Raw genomic sequence first — 19,813 nt, 5'->3', positions numbered from 1 at the left:
ATGCAGTGTTCACAGTGTGCACAGTGCTCTGTGTGTGTGTGTGTGTGTGTGTGTGTGTGTGTGTGTGTGTGTTTGACTGCAGATCTGATAGGCAGATGTGTAGGAAATCCCATGAAGATCAGATCAGATCTGAGTGTGTCTATGGACAGAGACCATCTGGAAACAGACACACAGAGAACTCATGTTTATGTGACAGAAAGAGAAAGGTAGAAAGGGACGAGGAGTGCCTGCCCAAGGAAGAAAAACAGTCAGAAATAAAGGGAGAGGAAAACAATTGAAAGAGAATATTTAGGGGAAGACAGCTTTCTGAAAAAGAAAACAAATTTGGGGCATTGTGGTCAACAAGGGTTTAAGATGCTTACCATGTAATTACAGCATCACCACCAGTATGATTCAGCTGGGGACTTTTGTTGCATGTTATCAAATATCTCTTTTCCATCATTAGCTGTCACATCTCTAATATCAAAACATTAATTTAAAAATACTTTTATAAAGAGCAGATTGTGGAAACCAGTTTGGTTTATTGGGGTTACACTGTCAATGGTTTCAAGATCAAGACTGGTATTACAAGCCTGCCGTTGGTGACAGACCATGTCTTGTGAATTTCATGTCAAATGTTTTTAAAGGTTTGAAGAGTCAACGTTTCCTCAAGACTTTTAGACATGCTAGATGGATTGGCACAAAAATTGGTACAGGCAGTCATGGTCCCCAGAGGATGAATCATAATGACTTCTGATGACTTTTCCCCAAGCGCCACCAGCAAATTAACATTTTATTTTCCCAGTGAAATGTCTCAACAACTATTGGATAGATTAAAATGCAATTTGGTGCGCCTTCATGATCTTTGTAAGCTTGAGTGATCCGCTGACTTTTTTTATCGTGCCACCATCTGGTTAATTTGTCCAAGTCTTTGTTTCAACTCTCAAAACTGTTTGGATTCTTTACAATGAGCATTACAGGATATATAGTCTTGCATTGCCAGACCTTCCTCCACAGCACTGCGTAGGAAGGTCGGGCTAGTCCACACAGCATTCCGGGATGGGAGAAAAACGTGCTCTGGTTTATTGGCATTTCTTTAAACCAATCACAATTGTCTTGGGCGGGGCTAAGCACCACATGTCGCAATGGTGCCTCTGCAAAATAGCCTCGGGAAGGAACTTGTTTTGGTGGAACGTGGAATTAAAATGTCTGTTGAGTGTGTGATGAGAATCTTACTTAAAAAAGATTTGACAGCTACTGGACAGATGACCATTAAATTGCTGTGGACATTCATGGTCCCCAGAGGATGATTTCTAGTGTTCTTGGTGGCCTCCGTGACCTTTCCTCTAGCAACCCTGCTAGGTCTAAATGTGAGCTTGACCAACACACGACAATGTGTCCGTGCTCTATACTGTATCAAAAACAGTGATGCACACTATGTGTTTTCAGTGTAAAAAGCAGTAAAATGTTTGTGGTGTCCCAAAGTGCACAGCATGGAGTGTCACATATCAATGCTCAGCATTACAAGCCTCACAAGCCTGCATGGTCCACATGAGAATAATTTAGCTCTATTTTGTTATAAGATTTTTTCTTTTCTGGATGCTAGAGGGGTGGGAAACAAGGAAGTGCAGAAGGGGTCGCTGGTGGTGAGATGAAGGAATGTCCTGTCAGTCATTACTCTGCCAAGTTGGAGGTAAACGGCCGTTTTTGCGGCCAGGCCTGTTTTTCTCATCACGGGCTGCTCCGTATGAAACCGGATCCCATCGTGTGATTGAGCTTTTCATTTTGTTTGTCTTTGCAGTGGACATGCCATCCCTCATCAGACGTTACTGTTTATTTTGATAGGCTGTTTGGGAAGGAGAGCGAGACAATCCACTATGCATTGACCTGAAGATTTACCACAGGAATCACAACACCCCCCTGTGTGGCTCCGATCCTCATTTACCATATGCCTGCTAGTGTTACAGCTGTGTCATGATAAATAATAATAATAGATTGTGCAGTCCACAAATACATAATGGTGATGACATATAATTTAGAGTTGGGTCGATTTCCCGTTTTACCGGTCCGATCCCATGTATGAGCTTAAACCGCTTAGATTTCTATGCAAACCGGCTGAATCGTCATTTGTCGTTCTGACAAATTAAAAAGTAGCGTATGTCAGTAACATGTGACATCGTCACAGCGATAAATTCACCTTGTATTGCAAGCAGTGTTGGGCAGTAGTTTAACTACTTCTAAATAGCATTGCTGTTTTCTGAATTAAATAGCTATTCAGTAGCTTAGTTCTTTAATTGATTGAGTATACTGCGGTAGCGTAAATTTCATCTAACAGATTTGGGGTGGGGGGGCTATTTTAGGCTATTTTAGTCACTTTAAACATCAGATGAAGTGATTATTTTCTCCTATACAGATGATGCTGATCAGAGAACTGAGCCTCCTAGTAAGCAAGCTAACTAACTAGCTAGCCAGCTGGCAACTAAATTAGCGAAGTTTAACAACTTCACAAACTTTTGTCACAGCGTAGGAAAGCACAGTGCTCTCGCCAGATCATTTTCTATAACAATACCGCCACCATGTGGTCTGGAGTCGCTACACTCTCATTATGGGCTTTCTCATCAGTCTCCTAGTGGTGAAATTCTGTTTACTGGTTCAGTGTTTGAATTAATGTCAAACTGGTTTGAAAATGTTTACATCGGCCTCAAATTAATATAATGTAGGCCTAATTAATGATCAGTTTGTCTGAATGTCATTTCAGTTTCAAGCTTTCTTCATGTCATGTAACCATCCTCCTTCATATGTGTTCCATGCATACATGGTAGCACAATGAGACAGCAGAAATACAAAGATATTCAGTTTGAAATGATATGAAGGAGGGAAAGCAGCCAATCCTCACATTGGAGAGGCTGGAGCCAGCATGTTCAGCATGTTTGCTTTAGAAATGACTCTAGCTATTAAAAGATTAATTGAATATGTTTCTGATTAACATACTAATGCTTGTGTCAGCACCAGGACTTTGTCTAAAACATAATTCAATAGAGAAAATCCTGAAAAATAGGTACACTTGGTGACAATGGCCCCAGGGCAAAACTGAGCTGCGAGGCCCCCTGTTGACCTCCTGTTGTTCCCTCTCTGTTCATTATTCCTGGCCCCAGGTTTGGGGAATTCAACATTTGACTTCAAGTTAAGTATAATGCACCATATATTATGTGCTTTTAGGTTTAAAAATAATAAAAAAGTAGTAACAACTGTCAAACGTAACTAACCGACACATCTGTCTAAATTAGGTGAGCAATAAAACGTTGCATTTCCTGTTCATCACAACATATGTCTTTGCACTGACATTATATCCAATGTCACTTTCCACCTGAAGATGAATAGGGTTGCTGTGTGCTATTTTAAAGTGATTGTTTACTCCCATCATGTCTCCATCTGTGCTTGATTCATTTGTTTTGGACGGAGGCGTCCAGCTGACTAATGTCTCTGATGACAGCACCCATTCTGAGCCTGGCCATATGACATTCAAGTGTACCGGCTAATGACAAACAGCACTCGGATATGATGATGGAGGATTTCTTTGCTATGGAGGGCTGGGGTTTCTTGGCTAACTCAAACTTAAGTGGAGGATGTGATTGTGGGGTTGAACCAAACAATCAAAGCATCTTACCCAAGTATGCAAGAAAACCTAAGTTTTACTTTTCTGTGGCCTAAAAGCCTGTTTCAGTGACTTTATTGCACTGCAAAATACCAGGCACTACCTAAATAACTTCTTCGTCTTGACAATAGGACAGCGGTGTCAAACTCAGTTTCACTACGGGCCACACTGGAAAATAAGAATCACATCAAGGGCCAGACATTTTCCGGCAGAATTTCCAGCGGCACCTAAACAATCCTGGAAGTGGAACGTTGTCGATATAGACTACAGAAGCACTGGGCACCCGTGCCCCCCCCCTCTTTAGAACCACCACTGTATGTTCCGGCTTATTTTTACACCCGTAATATTAGTTATCAGCTGCTTTGATCTAAATATATCAGGTTGGTTTTGTTTAATTAGAGTGTGTTTAAACACAGTTAAAGTGATTTTTTTTTTTAGAGACATTTTTCAACCTGGCGGGAAAGCAGTTTTCTGAAAAACAAAGAATGCAAGTCTGGCTTTACTCCAAATATATTGGCAACCACATCGGCATTCTTCTTCTACGCTGCTCGGTGTGTCAGATCTTGGGGCGAGGGTGAAGAGGTGTGGGTGTTCAGAGAAGCTGAAACCCAAGCTTTGCTGTGGTTCCACATGAATCTCGGGCTCCTCTTTCAGCTTTGTGGAGCCACAGAAACACTTCAAGGACTTGGGTGTACATTGGTGGCCAAATATTAATAAAATGCACAGGGAAGGCTTGGGGCCATTTCCTCTGTTTATCAGGCCCCAATCTAATCTTTTCCATTTATCTACCATCTAGAAATGCTCATATAATTTGGGTTGCTGTATCTATTTGTTACTATAGTTTCTTTCACTTCCTTTCCAGTTTGGTTTAACCCTCTCTGATTAGATCCAGACTCCCCCTGGTCCCCTCTAGTACGTTAGACTTGTGATGTTTATGTTGGTGGTTCTGCTTTTGTTATTAACGTAACAGGCGAGAGCTATTAGAATGAGACCCTCCGCTTTAACACTCAAGAGTAGTGTGGAGCGCAAAACTCCTCCAGCACACATGGTAAAAGCATCCATTTAGTTGAGCAATCTCTCTCCCTCTCCCTCTGTCTGAGCTTCTGTTTTAATAGCTTGCATAGCGCAGTGTGTCGGCTACCATTTCTCCTGCCTGGTAACTCAATTTAAGAATGAATCACCTCTTTAAATCCTCACAGCACCTCATTCTTAAACTTGGCAGAAGACTGACTTATGAAGTCACATGGGGCACTGGGGGTTCCAGCCCCGCTGGTCCTCAGGGAAATATCCGGGAGATATTTCACATTAGGGATGTGACAAAGCTGGACTACACGTATTTGCCTCACTCACCACGGTATTATGACACATAGGGTAACCCGAGGAGACCAAACCAGTGTGTTTTGGTTGGTTTAAGACCGCAGGGTGTCAAGAAAGCGACTAATTGTCATTTAAAATCCATGCTGTGATTACATTCCTCACAAAATGATGATGTATGTTAGTGGCCCCGCGATGAATAACACTGAGAAATTGACTCACAAGTTGAAAAATGTTAGCTCATAAAAATTCCTGCAGCTTATAGTAGCTGTAAATTTGTTGGAGGTGCATTGAAATCTGTTACGTAAGGTCAATAAACCTGCTCCATCTTCATACCATGGACTCATGGAGCCTTGAAATGAGGGGAACCATCAGTATTACAACACCAACACTGGCGTGTGATAAACCTGCACCTGTTATGTTCCCAATGTGTCCATTCAAAAATGGTTAATAATTAACTACTAATGATATAAACGTGGATATAATAGTTGTTATTTTTTAATACAAATGCACTTGGCTGTGATATAGAGGAAAGCTCGTTCTTACACTTGTTCATGTACAAGACGTATTACATTTTGGCATGACCTTAGTGACATTATAGTCATGTCCAGACCTTCCTCCACAGCGCTGTGGAGGAAGTTCTGGCTAGTCCACACAACATTACGGGATGGAAAAAAAACGTGCTCTGGTTTATTGGAATTTATTTAAACCAATCACAATTGTCTTGGGTGGTGCCTAGTGCTGGACGCAGTACGCTGCCCCTTCAAAATATATATATAAATAGTCTCAAGAAGGAACTTGTTTTGGTGGAACAAAAGTTCAACACAAAACAACACAACACAAAAGTTGTTTAAGTGGTGAGAACATAAAACTCAGATTGGACAGATAGTCTAGCTAGCTGTCTGGATTTACCCTGCAGAGATCTGAGGAGCAGTTAACCATAGTCCTCACAAATCCACCGGAGGTTAGAACGCCAACACAAAGAAAGAGGAAGGTAAAAGACATCCTGCCTAAAAAGAGGGACATCCGGCGGAATTTCAGGCACCCCCTTAACAATCCTTGAAATCTACGCCTATAAATTAGACTAACGTCTCATAACTGCTAATGTTTCTGGTCCCATCACTAAAACAAAGTCTTCTAGAAATGGTCACGTTCCTAACTAATTGGAATGAAGGCCAAACTCCAAAAATAAGACCCAAGTTGCATATTTGATGCTCTCGGGACTTGCGTCTAGCCCTTTTATATAGACGCGCTTGGTCTAGACTATTGGCGTCAATTTTTACACTCTGGATCGGGATGTACGTTTAACTGGCGTGGGTAGGGTTACAAAATGTACGTTTCAGTGACACGCGGCACAAGAACGGGACATGAACCCCGGTCTCCTGGAGCAAAGTCCTGTGTGTCTTTCATACTACTCTACCGTTGTCGTTCTTAATATTACATCATTGTACAGCACCGCAGTCAAGCTGTTGCTTTGCCCGGTGCGTTCCATACAGATGCTGAAGGGGGATTTTTGCGTTGGTATCTGTTTCTGAGAGCCACTGACCAAGTGTCAGTATTTGACGAGTTGGGAGTGAGAACGGATTGTATTTACTGGCATCCCTTTTTCTTGTTTGTTTTAATAGAGCTGTTTTCATAAGACTGCTCTCTCTGATATTTAATTTCTCAGGTTTTGAAACCAATAGCACTATTTAGATAAAGTCTCAGAAGACTCTTAATGAAGAACATGTAGCCAACATGAAGAACAGGATATATGCACAGTAAGCATCAACAGATGCAGGAAGGGCAACGGTGCAACCTGCACAATACCCATACTGTTGTCTTAACCCATACATAAAACACTCTGTGAGTTTACCTTGGTGAATTTGTTGTTTTAACCATTGCTGATTTGCCATTTGTCTGGGTTAAGTAATGTGCTACGGGTCAGGCGGAGGTGGGGTTTCCCTCCCAGGACGCCCTCGGCCTCTTGTTAATGCGAGGCAGAGAGGAAGAGAGTGGCGCCTGGATACTGCTCACATTGGAACTGCCTCAGCCTATTATTAGAAACTGCCGTCAATAGATCATTGAGAATAATGTTATCATGTCCTCAAGATGGATTGATACGTTTCCAACGGCAGGATTCCTGCACAGTGAAAGTTTGGAACTATATGAAGAAATTAGACATTAACTTGGGAAAAGTAAGGGAACTTTTTGTTGGACCATGGTTATTTTACATTATGCAACATCTATGGATGTGATATGAGTCAGTAGGGGCAAGATGACCGTGAGGATCAATCATTCTAACGACATTCAAATCTATGAATCCAAGTAGTGAATTGTGAAACAGTTACTGCAGGAAAGCTGAAAGAATGAGTTTCTCAAACATGTTTGGTCTTTGCTAAAGAACATACATCACCATTTTGAGAAGAGAGGGATGAAAAGATCAATACCACATTCATGTTGCTCCATTATTTACGAAGCAAGAACCATTACTGCATCTTAGATTAGCATAAAAAACAGGAAGCTCGTTTAAAGTGTTATAACCAGGCTGTTCTCATGAACCATTCGTACATATAGCTATGAAAAGTAATGCAGCGTAATACGTATGTATTCCGCGCATTTATTACTTCATGCATCACAAAGAATGCTGATGTATAAGACTGCAGAGATCCACATAAAGAGCAGGTCAGGGAGGATGGGTGGGCCTTATACAAAGGGCTTTCAAGCCCAGGGAGTGTCCTGAGTGTGTTTGTGTCCCGGAAGAAGTTAAGAGGAAAACACAATACCACCCAGTTCATGTCAAGTACTACTTAAGGGGACTGTTGTTTTAATCCAAACCACAATCTCTTTTCTAATCTAAACTAGTAGTTTTGATGGCTAAACTTAACTGTCGTAGCCGCCTGACGGTCACCTTTTGTCGACTAAACTCAACTGTAATGGCCGCTGAAACAATTTCGCCTCACAGTAGTGTTGTAGTACTGGATATCAGTCTTGGTCTCGAGACCAGTCTCAAGACAACGTCTCGGGTCAGGGTCAGCCCAATATTCCCACAGCCCAATGGTCCCACATCCCTATGTTCCCACATTTCTAAGAATTTATTTTTCACTGAAAATTAGGCCCTATGTTCCCACAGCCCTATGTTCCCATATTTCTAAGATTTGTTTTTAAATTAGGCCCTATGTTCCCACAGAGTTAGGGTTAGTAGGGTTAGGGGTTAGGGGATAATAGGTTGGGTGTAATTGGCTACCCTATTTGGAAGAAAGGGGAATAAAATCTGATACAAATTTATGAAAAAGGAAATGTGGGAACATAGGGTCTAATTTTCAGTGACAAAAAAATCTTAGAAATGTGAGAACATAGGGCTATGGGAACATAGGGCTATGGGAACATAGGCACGCTCCCGTCGGAATCGACCGCATATTTACTCGGTTTTGTCTCGGTATCAGATAAAGAGGACTCTGGATTTTATTTCAAGACTACAATTGCCTTTTGATTATTTTATCAAGGCATTCCTTGTGGTACACTTACGGCAATAAAAGAGGTGAATGAAGAAGAATCTTAATTAGTTTTCAGTGGGTGTTTTTTTTATAGGAATGTGGATCTCCTAGATCAATTTAAGGAGTGCCAATGGTTATCATTTTCCCCAATTTATCGTGGAATGCAGTGTGAGATTGCACTGGTTTGGTCATGGTCTTGACTCAGTCTCAACCCCTCAAAGTCTTGGTCTTGCCTTGGTCTCGATACACTCTGGTCTTGGTGATGACTTGGTCTTGGTTTAGGTGGTCTTGACTGCAACACTACCTTACAGTGCTCTGTACCCTGCTCACAGTCAGTTTCTCGGCTAAATTTAAATGCAAAGACCGCTAACTGTCATGTAAACGATCGTCACGTGACCGGCCGGCGCTCGCCGTAATATAACGATACACGTTCATGAGAATGTGTTGGTAAAAATACACCTACTGTACAACGTCTCAAAAGCTCACTAATGTCATGATGTATCTCGCATGTTTAAAGGAACACGCCAACTTATTGGGACTTTATCTTATTCACTGTAACACCCAGAGTAAGACAAGTCGATACATACCCTTCTCATCTCCGTGTGTGCTGTAACGTTGTCTGACGGTTCCAGCATTAGCTTAGCCTAGCACAGATCCTCCAGGTAACTGGTTCCAACTAGCCTACTGCTCCCAATTGTGACAAAAGTGACAAAATAACATGTAAATAGGAACATGTTGGCGTTATTTTGTCACTTATTCGGAGCAGTAGGATTACTGGAACCATTCACCTGCATGTTCTGTGCTGGCCTGATGCCACTGGAGCCGTCAGACAGCCTTACAGCACACACGGAGATTAGAAGGATATGTATCGACTTGTCTAACTCTGGGGGTTACGGTGAATAAGCTAAATTCCCAATAAGTCGGCGTGTTCCTTTAACATGTACACAAACAGAAATGTAAAACAGAAGATGTTTGCTCCATGCCTAATGCACAGACATGAGTGAGTGTGTTTTTATTCTTTCCTCTAGCTCTCAGAAAGAAAGGGAACATGTTTATTTCCCCAAATGTCGATCTTTGCCTTTACTAGATTTGTTAAATGTGTTCATTCTTTAAATTAGCTTTTTCTGATGTGGAAAAGAAGTCTTTGAAACATCAGGCGAAGGCTGTATTATCCATTTACAGAAGGACGCATTACAAATAATCCAAACCAATTAATCATAAGCACACAATAGAAAATTAAGACAGACACTTGGCATCATTTTTTGAATCAAATCCCTGTCCCTTAAGTACATCTTCCTTTGGCATGGCTTCTGCCTGTGAAAGTCTCTCCACCCAGAGAGCTTTTCACTTCCACTCCCACCTCAGACATCCACCCACCACACCTACAGCTTCTGGGAAATGGCTCCAAAACCCCCACAGGATGCGTTTGAATCAATCGTTTAAAAACCCAAAGCAGATGAATTGCAACTGCTATCTCTCTGTTTTCCACACCCTCGTCTGTCTCTCTCTTCCTTTTGGCTGTTGACATCGAGCATTACAGGGGCCCGTGGACTTATGAAGGTTATTTAACGGCAAAGGGGCCCTCTTGGGTTACAGTCAGGGCGGTGGGCGCATCCAAGTCAAAGGCGTTGGGAAGAAGCCTTTTTTTTTACATCTTACTTTTTTTTCTCCCCTGTGTGGATTTCCTCAGGTTTTCTCACACATTATCACTCACTATTTAAAGAGAGAGTCCATCTCATTCCTTTTAGCACCTCTTAAGTTCTTCCTCTTTTGGCTCAGTCTTATTTGTAAGTCTGAATTATCCATCTGCAGCCCATAGTTTTTTTGTTTTCTCCTAAAAGGTGAGGTTTTGCTGGAAACCAGCTGACCTATGTCAGTTTCCTCAACCACAGAACTCATTACTTCTCCTTCCACAGATCTTTTGTGTCCTGCTAATTCCTGCCCTGAGGCCTAACAACAGCTCACCGTGTTCAAGAGCAAATCTTGAATAAACCCTCAGTTTGCCTGAATGCAACCCCACCATTAAGTCAATGAAAAAGGAGCTGGGTCTAAAGGCTCATTAAAGCTCTGGCCTATTGCAAAAAGGCCCTGACTGTGCATTGCTAGTGGTTAGATGAATTAGCGAGTCAGGGAAATGTAACCGTGTATCCTGAGGCACTGATGTTTAGCCTAATTTCATAATGATAGGCCGTGGGGTTTATTAGTTTCCCAAGCTTGGAGTAAAGTGTTTGTTGCATGAAAACATGGAACTACTGCAGTCAAACATGATTTAGTGAACATATGTATATAAAGTAAATATAGTATGTCTTTCTAACTCTCTTTCTTTCTTTGTTTTTGGATGCACAACAGAACTTCAAGAATTAAATCCCCCTTTCAATACCATACCATTTAAATCCAAACCATGATTTTTTTACTAAACTTAATGAGTCGCTTTGGTGCCTAAACTTAATTGTCATCGCCGCATGACGCTCACTTTTTCTGGCTAGACTCCACTACCACGGCCCCTGAAAGCACCGTCATCTGGCGGTGCCTGTACCCGGCTCACAGTCACCTATTCCAACTCCTAATCCAACCAGCAACTGCTGCTCAGATATTATCCTTCTATGGCACTATAGACTGTTCACGTTACAGCGCTTTACTTAGTTTAATATACTTCTATTTTAGGTATAATATATGGTCTATTGGTGAAGTAGCATTGATCACTTTGAGGGGGGTACATTTAGTCCCCAGCGGGGATACAAAATTCAGCAGAGGCAGGGATATTTCGACCAGATAGGGGGAAATCCCACGCACCCCCCCAGCAAATTGGACCCTGACTGAGAACTGTCACCAACTCTGCACATCACTCAGCTTTTTAGCCTTTAGCTCATTGCTTCTTTTAACCCCTAAACCTTGTTTCATTCATCAGATGGATAGAAATGTGACTCTCTATGAACGTTCCTCTGTCTTTTGAACTTGTAATTATGCAACTGTTTGCCAACAACTTTATAGGGTGATAATATGTCAGTTTTTTCTGCTTGTTCTGCTACCCTTCAGTGGCCAAAGGAACCTATTAATGCAGCTTTAAGTGTGGGCTTAAAAGTTGAGGAAAGAAAAGTGAAAGGTATGATTTATACGCCACTACTTCAGTCCCACTCATTGCCATGAATTGCATTGGGAAGCTTGACTTCTGTCCAGACTGGAGTGGAGCAGGACGTTTTTCAATGCATGCATTTTCCTACTCCTGAGAGCAATTTCAGAGAATAATCGTTGAATCAGGTTAATAGTGGCTTTTCTGGCAAAGATGCAGTGTTGTTTCTGTGGTGACCTGCTGTAAGAGCTGCTGGGTAATTATTTAATCCCAGGCTTAGCGTTGTTCTTTGTGGTCTCGGGCCTGTTGGAAAATATTCCAGTCTCCCTACAAAAGCTATTGAGAGCAAAACAACTACACTCGTTCATTTTTCCCATTCTTGGATTGGCAGGAATGACATGACATGAAACAGCTGGGGAGGGTTTAATGGAATTAGATGCTGTTTGTATAATATGGGGCAGGCTATTTGGCCTCTAATTGATTTAATGCGTCAGATATCCTGCAGAACGGTACTTTTACAGTCTGCACATGGAGATTTCATCAGTGCGAACAGCATGTTGTTCCCAACCCTAAAGCAAATTGGCTCCACATTTGTGAAGCCTGTTCTCTGAAGGTGTCATATCCCAAAGAGGCTATAGATGCAACATTCTTCTCCAAATGACACCCTTTGGCTATGAACCTCCCTCTTCAAAATAAATGTAGGAAATGTGACTGGATGTGCAGGTTCACCCTCTGTCCGACAGCCAAAGCAATATCATTCCTAGAGTTTACAAGTACAATTACAATTACAGTATTAGAAAGCATCTTTTCATATTAGCGTGGTCCCTTTTTCTTCACATTTGACATTTTTTCATAGCAAGACATTAGGTTAGCATGGAGCCAAAGAATCACAGGCAGCATTTGAACTATGACTTCATGTTTTACAAGGCAACAAATCTATATGGGCTCCGTGGGAATGGCTAAGCTGTCTTGTATATAGTTAATATGCAGAGGATGAAGAATGGGAGCCTTTGTCCTGACTCTGTCTGTGCCTCTCTTTCCACTGGACAGGCTGGAAATGAACAGAGGAAATGGTGTTTGATGAACTGTTAGTTTGTCTATATGAATGTTTTTTTGTGGAGGGCTCTGAACCCAATATCAGTGCTGTTCGGGTTTATTATTCCCCTGTGGCTGCAGGAAAGAGACGTCCGTACGATTTTTCAAGAAAGTCAACTAACCTCTCCCTCAGACGGCTGTCTATCCACATTTTTCATTTGGAAACCAAAGGCCTTCATGTGTGTGATATTTCTAGGTCTCAATAAGAGGTGGAGGCATTTTTCCTCTTCATGAGTGGGGTACAAAAGTTCATTTAGTATTATCCTTTGATTGATACACACCCCTCAGTAAATCCCCTCTACTGTTTGCACAACTGCAGCTGAAAATCCTTTCAGTGTGAAAGTGAAGTTTCATAGCATAGTATTCTTTTCCCCTAAAAAAAAAAATATCTGCAAATTTGAACGTTTTTTTTCTTCAGAGCCAAGTGATTAATGCATGGCTGTGAAGGTGATTGGACATGCTCTGCTGACAAAGCAAACAGGCCTTTCACTGTCCTGTCACTATATCTTTAAATGAAACCTTTGACGTCATGGTAGATTGAATTTTTACATAACGTGGTGTAAAATCTCAAGCTCACCTCACACCACCTGCACAATTCATCAGGCTACTTATTGGTCCAGGCTGTCTGATTTACAATGAAAAATCGCAGTAAAGCCAACTGACGATAGTGTTGCACACCAGCGCAGTTTATATCTGCAGTGGAGCTTTATAAAGGATGAAGTGTCCTCAGTTTCTGAGGACTTTACTCTCTGCCTGCCAGTTGAGTTGGTTTAGGCACCTGATCATGATGCTTACGGGATGCTGCTTATGGAGGTTTCCGTCTGACCCCTGGGGATTCTACATATCCCATCAGGAGGAGCTGGACTATGTGGCTGGAGTAAAAGACATCTGGGCTATCTTCTTTAGCCTGCTTGGTTTTATTTTTACAATGATGATGATCTGATCTCGCCCAATGGGAGACCTGCTAATATCTTAACTGGCCACACGGAGGCGGAGCATGCCAATGAACCAAGTATGTGGTACTAAGGTCATCAATATGCAAAAACAAAAGAAACTTTTTCACATTTCAATAAATTACTCACCGGGATGTGGGATCTAGTTTGTGGGATGGGGTGCTGTAAATATATGTGTGTATGTGTGTATAGGTGTTTGGGGGGGGGGTCCATGGGACATGGTCCCTGTGTACCATATATCCGCTACACCCTTTCTAGATCCAAAAGGTACATCAGTCATTTTTGGAGCACTTGTGTGTCGTTTTGGTAGGCAGTGATAAATAACCTATTTTACTTAGCCTGGGTAAACCCTGACGAACTTCCGGCAAATTTGGGATTTGCTCTGCAAGTCAGTCTGGCAAAGAGCCCATTCAAGCCCATTTCCAATTTCCCAAAATCGAGGCACCAATCACAACCGTTGAGGCGGGCTCTACACCAATCACAACCGTTGAGGCGGGCTTTACACGACGACGATAGCGCAGCGATGGCGAGCAGCTTTTTGTTTACATTCAACATGATGGCTACCGAAGCGCAGCGTCACCCGGATCATTTGCCTGATTGGTTGGACTATCCAATTGTGCCCAGAGGCATTTAAGCGGCAGCAGTTACAACTGAGAAGGGTCTGGTATCAACCAGGCTATATTTTACTCCTTAGGTGTGAGGACTTATTTGATCCAACTCTCCCATTAATCTTGACAAAAAAATAAGTCCTACATGCTGCCTGCATTAACCTCAATCCTCAGTCCAACACTCTGATCTCAGTGCTTGAAGAAGGCCATAGGCTCACCTGGACTTCAAATTTATCTTCCAGGACTTAAACTGGCTTTGACATGTTTCTGTCTATGTCTGCTTTCTGCTGCCCTATCTTCCAATCCTCTCCCAATGTAGTCTGGGATATAGCCTTCCTCGAATCTCTCTGTGGTGCTCACCAAACGGAAGCCTGGCACCCCAGGACATTTTCACCGGCTGCTGCTGTGTGTTTACAAGGGCAACTGCAGAGGCAGGGGAATCTGAGAGAGCAGGGGTCGATGCAGGAGCCTGTGGTGGGTTTTGGGATCTGGATATTTTCAGAACCTAAATTCCACAGGTTATTCCTGGATCATATGCTGCGACAGAGATGTCCCATGTCTTAAGATGGCAGTCCACCTGCCCACCACATCAGCTTATGTAAAACAAAAGCTAAAGTAAAAATGGGCCATTACTATGGTGGATTTGAAGGCTTGAATTTTTGAAGATGCAGAGGTTAAAGTATCCTAGTAGAATATCGGGGCACTTAGAGTTGACCATACTCTTTGTGTACTGTATGATACTTGCAGTGTCCTAGACATTTGGTTGCATAGTTGCTTTAAGAACATGCAAAAGCCAGTGTTGAGTAAATGACTGTAATAGGAGCAGGAAAGGGGGAACGCCCATGACTTTGCATGTTGGCATGCAATATTAAATCTCCATTTCCGGCCACATCCAACTAGTGGCCTTACATAAGCAGAAACAACAGGTGTTAGCAATAGTTAGACAGCATTAAGCTCAGCAGAGGATGACTTGAAATACATGACATCAATGCAGTCAAGCAAATTCCCTTGTGAGTGTGTGTGTTTATGAGTGTAAAGTTTGTTTCATGTTGTGCCCACTGTTGCATGTAAAGCTGTTGTTTCAGCGGCCCCTCATCAGGCGCCACTTCATGCGCTATATTTGAAGCCCCCTCCTCCCCCAGGCCTCCCAAAGTGCCTTTGGATCAAGGTGCTCTACAGTATGTCCCTTGGGTGAGTGATCCCAGCCAACAGGATGTGATGGCAGGCCCAGAATGCAACAGGAATCTTGCTTCCATGTTAGCTTTCCCCACTGTTGCATTCAGAGAAGGTTTAGGCTTACCCTTTAGGGAGTGGATAACAACTGCAGGAATGACTGGAACAGCCATGCCCTGCTGTAACTGAAACTTCATCATGCTGATCCCGTCTCACAACAGAAACCTCACAAATGATAAGATTGTTGGCGGTTATATTGTGTAGAATGTAAGGTAGCGTTTGTTAGTTTAAAGTTATCGTCCCTAAGATTTGGTGTGCATTTAAGTAGTTAGTGCAGTGTTGTACGGAATGGGCCAACTTGGCGCTCAGTATTGCTGCCTGCAGCGTTGCCAGGGGCCGTGCCCGTCCGGATCACGTGGCGGTTGGGAATGTGTGCCTGGTCGGAGCACTCCGATTGCTTGCTCCCTAGAAGCGCTCATCCGATCGACCTCACACGCGACACCACACTCCCTTGGGTCCTCAGCAATACACCTGCTAAGTGTGAAGTCGATTGGACGAACGGTTCTTATATGTGAAGTAGGATTGACCTAAATGCTTCAAAGCTTCGACAGTTGCCATGGGAATTGATGTTTCAAATCAGTTTTTGAATGCTTTATTGTTGTTTTTGTTTTTTTAAATACATCATTAGATATATATTACCCCAAAATATGCCACTGCAATAATAAAAAGTAATCCAACATTATTCATTATCCATCAACATTAATTAATATTAGTTAATATTCTCAGGAAAACATTAACCAAAAATGGTATGCGCGTCAGCCGAAATATGAAGGACAGTCATACATGCATACACAGATGTGACATTGCCACCATGTCTACCAAATGTGGTTGCAATAGCACAAAGTGTTCAGTAGATATGACCTTTTTTGTAATTTAAGCCCTGCCCACAGCATTCGAGCAAACGTTGAGGGTCAGCCATAGCAAAACTGTATGGAATATGAGAAAACCGAAAAGGTAGCCTTTTTTGCCTTGGTCCAGAGATGTTCTGTACCACTTGAGTTGCATGTGTGATTGCTAAACATTTGCAGGAGGAGCAGCAGATTTGGATACAATTCAAAATGGAGGAAAATCGGTCTAAATGCAAATTGGTTTAAATGCTTTCATGGATAGATTCTTCTGGACCCACAGAATCCAGTAAAGTTTTTTTCAGCGACTTAAGGTTAATAAGTTTCAGGCCAAAACGTAATATTCACTGTTATAGCGCCACTTCCTGGTCACATTTCACCAAATATGACACTGCACGCCATTAGGTCCCGAGCAATACACCAGCCAAGTGTGAAGTAGATCGGATGAACAGTGAAGTAGATCCGATGAACAATAGATGAACAGTCGAGATATTTGATGTTGATTTAATGTCATTATCCAAATGATAGTGAATTTCATGGAAATATGCATATTTCTTCTGTACAAAAGGAAATGTTCTGGTCTGACAGTGAAATAGAGCAAACTGTGAGGTGCATTGCAGGGGTTGTTCTAAAAACAACTTTAAGTAGGTGTCAGACTTAGAATAATAATTCTAATTCTCTGGAAGACACACATTACTCTCCAAAGCAATTCATGTATCTCAATCATCTTCTGAGGACAATTTGCAAATATCCGTATTCAATTTCATGGCAGTGTAGTCAGCAGTAGACATCTTGTCCTGGTTTTAGGTGAACCCACCAATCAACAAACACTCTGTCTTCGACATCCTTTTAGGTCCAGTGGTGAGGTACTTGTTGAAGTAGGCCACTGCTGCTGGGCTGGGCATGCTTTTTATTGATATAAATTGGAAGCAACTTGCCCCTTTCCGTTCTTTAAGGTCCTTTAGGCCAGGTCACTAGTAAAAAAAAATATTATGGAGGGAACTAAAACATTCATAAAAGTTAGAAGACCTATTTGAGTTGCCCATAAAATCCCTCCCTCCCCTGAACTCTCTTTTACTTGTTCCAACTGCTTTTCATTTTATGCAAGTGCAAAGTGAACAAATTGAGCTGACAGCTGGCTTCAGGTTGGGATGGACCAGAGGAGCAGACATAATAAACCTGCTTAGAAGATAAAGCTGGGGATTTGATTTGACCTTTCACGCAAGAGATTTGTCATTAGTGATTTTCCCCACCTTGCTGTGATTAACGTAACAACATCTTTAATGGCCCCTGTCTGAATTCAGCAGTAATTGATTTTGTCCGATAACCTCATTGTGCTTGTGAAAAGGTCAAGGGGAAACATACTGGTTTTTGTGAAAGGTCTTCTTTTTTTTACGGGGCTGACTGTGAGTCATAGCTGGGCCTGGCCGTCTGTCCCTCCCATAAGTTTTTGATGAGAGTTTCTGAGCCTAATACAATCTGAACTACCAAAAAGTAGAGTTTTGATAAGGTTTCTCTGTCTGGACATACTAATAAACCCAGCTACGCAATAAACTAACATGACTTTTGAGTCTTTTATAGAAGAGGATTTCACACAATTGAAGGGTTCCACCAAAAGTGATCCTGGTAGATGACTTTGTAATATGAGCATTGTATATTTACAGTTTACCTAAAGAGAAAACAGCTGCCGCTATAATAACTTTCTACAGTTATAAAATCATGTCTGTGAGTATTTTAAACAACTTGGACTTCCTGGATCTGATTGTCTCATGGGTACCTTAACAACACATTGAGACCAATGTTGACCGCTGCGTTGTATGACAGCAACATTAAAGACGGAGTAAAGACATGTACAGGGCTGGACTTTTGAGAACTAGACCAGCCCACCCCAATCAGCCAGACACCACCCATCCTTGCACTCCCCTTTAACACATGTACATACCAGCAGGGCTCAACATAAGCACCATTACCAGCCAAATGCTTGTAAAATATGCACGTGGCTGGTAGATTTGCGTCACTCACCAGCCAAAAAAACAATGGTAATCTATTGAGTGGCTGGTCAAATTTAAACATTCACTAGCCATTTAGCTGGTGGACCAAAAGTAAATTTTGAACTCTGCATACCAGCCCCTAATACTGCCACTTAACTGAGTGGTAAGACAGATGCAGTAGTACTCACTGAGTGAAAAAGGCTACCTGGCTCTTAATGGCAAGATGGCTAATAACGCTGAGGTTAGAGCATGGGTGTCATCAATATGTCTTGTATAGCAAACAGGTGACAAGTCTGTAAGTTAAACTAAAGCTGCATTTTGTACACAGTATGCAATCTGTATCATAGTGGAATCTGGATAAATCAGAAAGCTATAGTAGTAACTTTGCCCAGGCCTTAGCTTGCTAACACATAACTAGCATTAGCTTACTAACAGCTAACTTGTCCTCTCTGGTAGACAAGTAGTTTTTTTCGGGACTTAAATGCGCTCTGTTTCTATGGTAGGATGAAGGTGGGCCAGAGTAGGATGTGATTGGCCAGTGTTCAGATGAGAGACAAACCAGTGGGCCAATCCTATGATCTCTCTCCTCTCTGTGGGCCGGTCAAAAAAAAGAAGAAGCTTTCGACCGGAGTGCAGCCCATTCAGCCCACACAAATAGACCGGCCCACCGGGAAATCTCCCGGTACTCCAGATGGCCAATCCAAACCTGGACAAGTATGAATTAAATGTGGAATAATCATTTAAATCTAAGCTTGATACACAATGGGCCTAAGTTAAGCAATGTTTTTAAGCTTGAAAAAAACAAGTTAAGAGTCAATGTCCGCTCAATTATCCACATCAAAGTACTTTCAAATAATGAAGGAAAAGCTGATGGATGCAGTCAACAACTTCTAAATTCTACCAACTTTATTGATTTGATTAAGCCTCTGAACTCGAATGAGAAAATGTGTGGAAACATATTGTTTAAATGTGAGAAAGGAACTGCCCAACTGGAGTATGTATATCACGTGCTCAGTGGAAATATACCAGAAGCTCTGATGAGAGGTCACAAGTAGAGACACTACTTAATTTAAGGGATATTCAATGAAAAAAGGATTGGATGATTTAAACCAAACTGGGACACTAAAACTCTCCATGGAAACATAGGTATAAAAAAAGATAGGAATAATAAAACATGCATTCAAGTACAATCAAGTCAATAAAGAATACATGTTGTACTGATTGATTTTACAAAGAACATCTAATTGTTACATCCATATGTAGTGACTGACAATAATTTACTATATCCCATTTCTTACAAAAGGCCAATGTGAGCAGCAGACTTGGACAAAGTCGCAGGACACCACACAACTTTTCAGATGCACGATGATCCAGACCCCTGTTATTCTGAAATTAATACAGTACTTTATGTCTCAATGATTGAACATGACACTAGAGGTCTTCACAGGTCCCAACATTTGTGGCAGAATCCAAAAAGACCCGGAAATGTGCTCTCTGGAATTGTACTGGTGTATTTTTTCAAATCTGGAGCCAGACCTGCAGAGAACCGAAAAATGTCGGACTCAAACCTAACTGGACCCGGGAGACACACACC

At 41.9% G+C, this 19,813-nt stretch overlaps 1 protein-coding gene across 1 annotated transcript in view; it reads left to right on the top strand.

Moving 5' to 3' along the window:
- The window catches only part of col13a1 (collagen, type XIII, alpha 1), a 158,111-nt gene that overhangs the window by 46,527 nt on the left and 91,771 nt on the right, over positions 1–19,813 (top strand). The gene's annotated exons all lie outside the window — the stretch shown is intronic.

Source organism: Perca flavescens, chromosome 17 (genome assembly GCF_004354835.1).
Source record: "Perca flavescens isolate YP-PL-M2 chromosome 17, PFLA_1.0, whole genome shotgun sequence".
NCBI classification, from domain to species: domain Eukaryota; kingdom Metazoa; phylum Chordata; class Actinopteri; order Perciformes; family Percidae; genus Perca; species Perca flavescens.
Note: the sequence above shows the minus strand (reverse complement) of the source record. Positions and strands in the feature narration are given on the sequence as shown.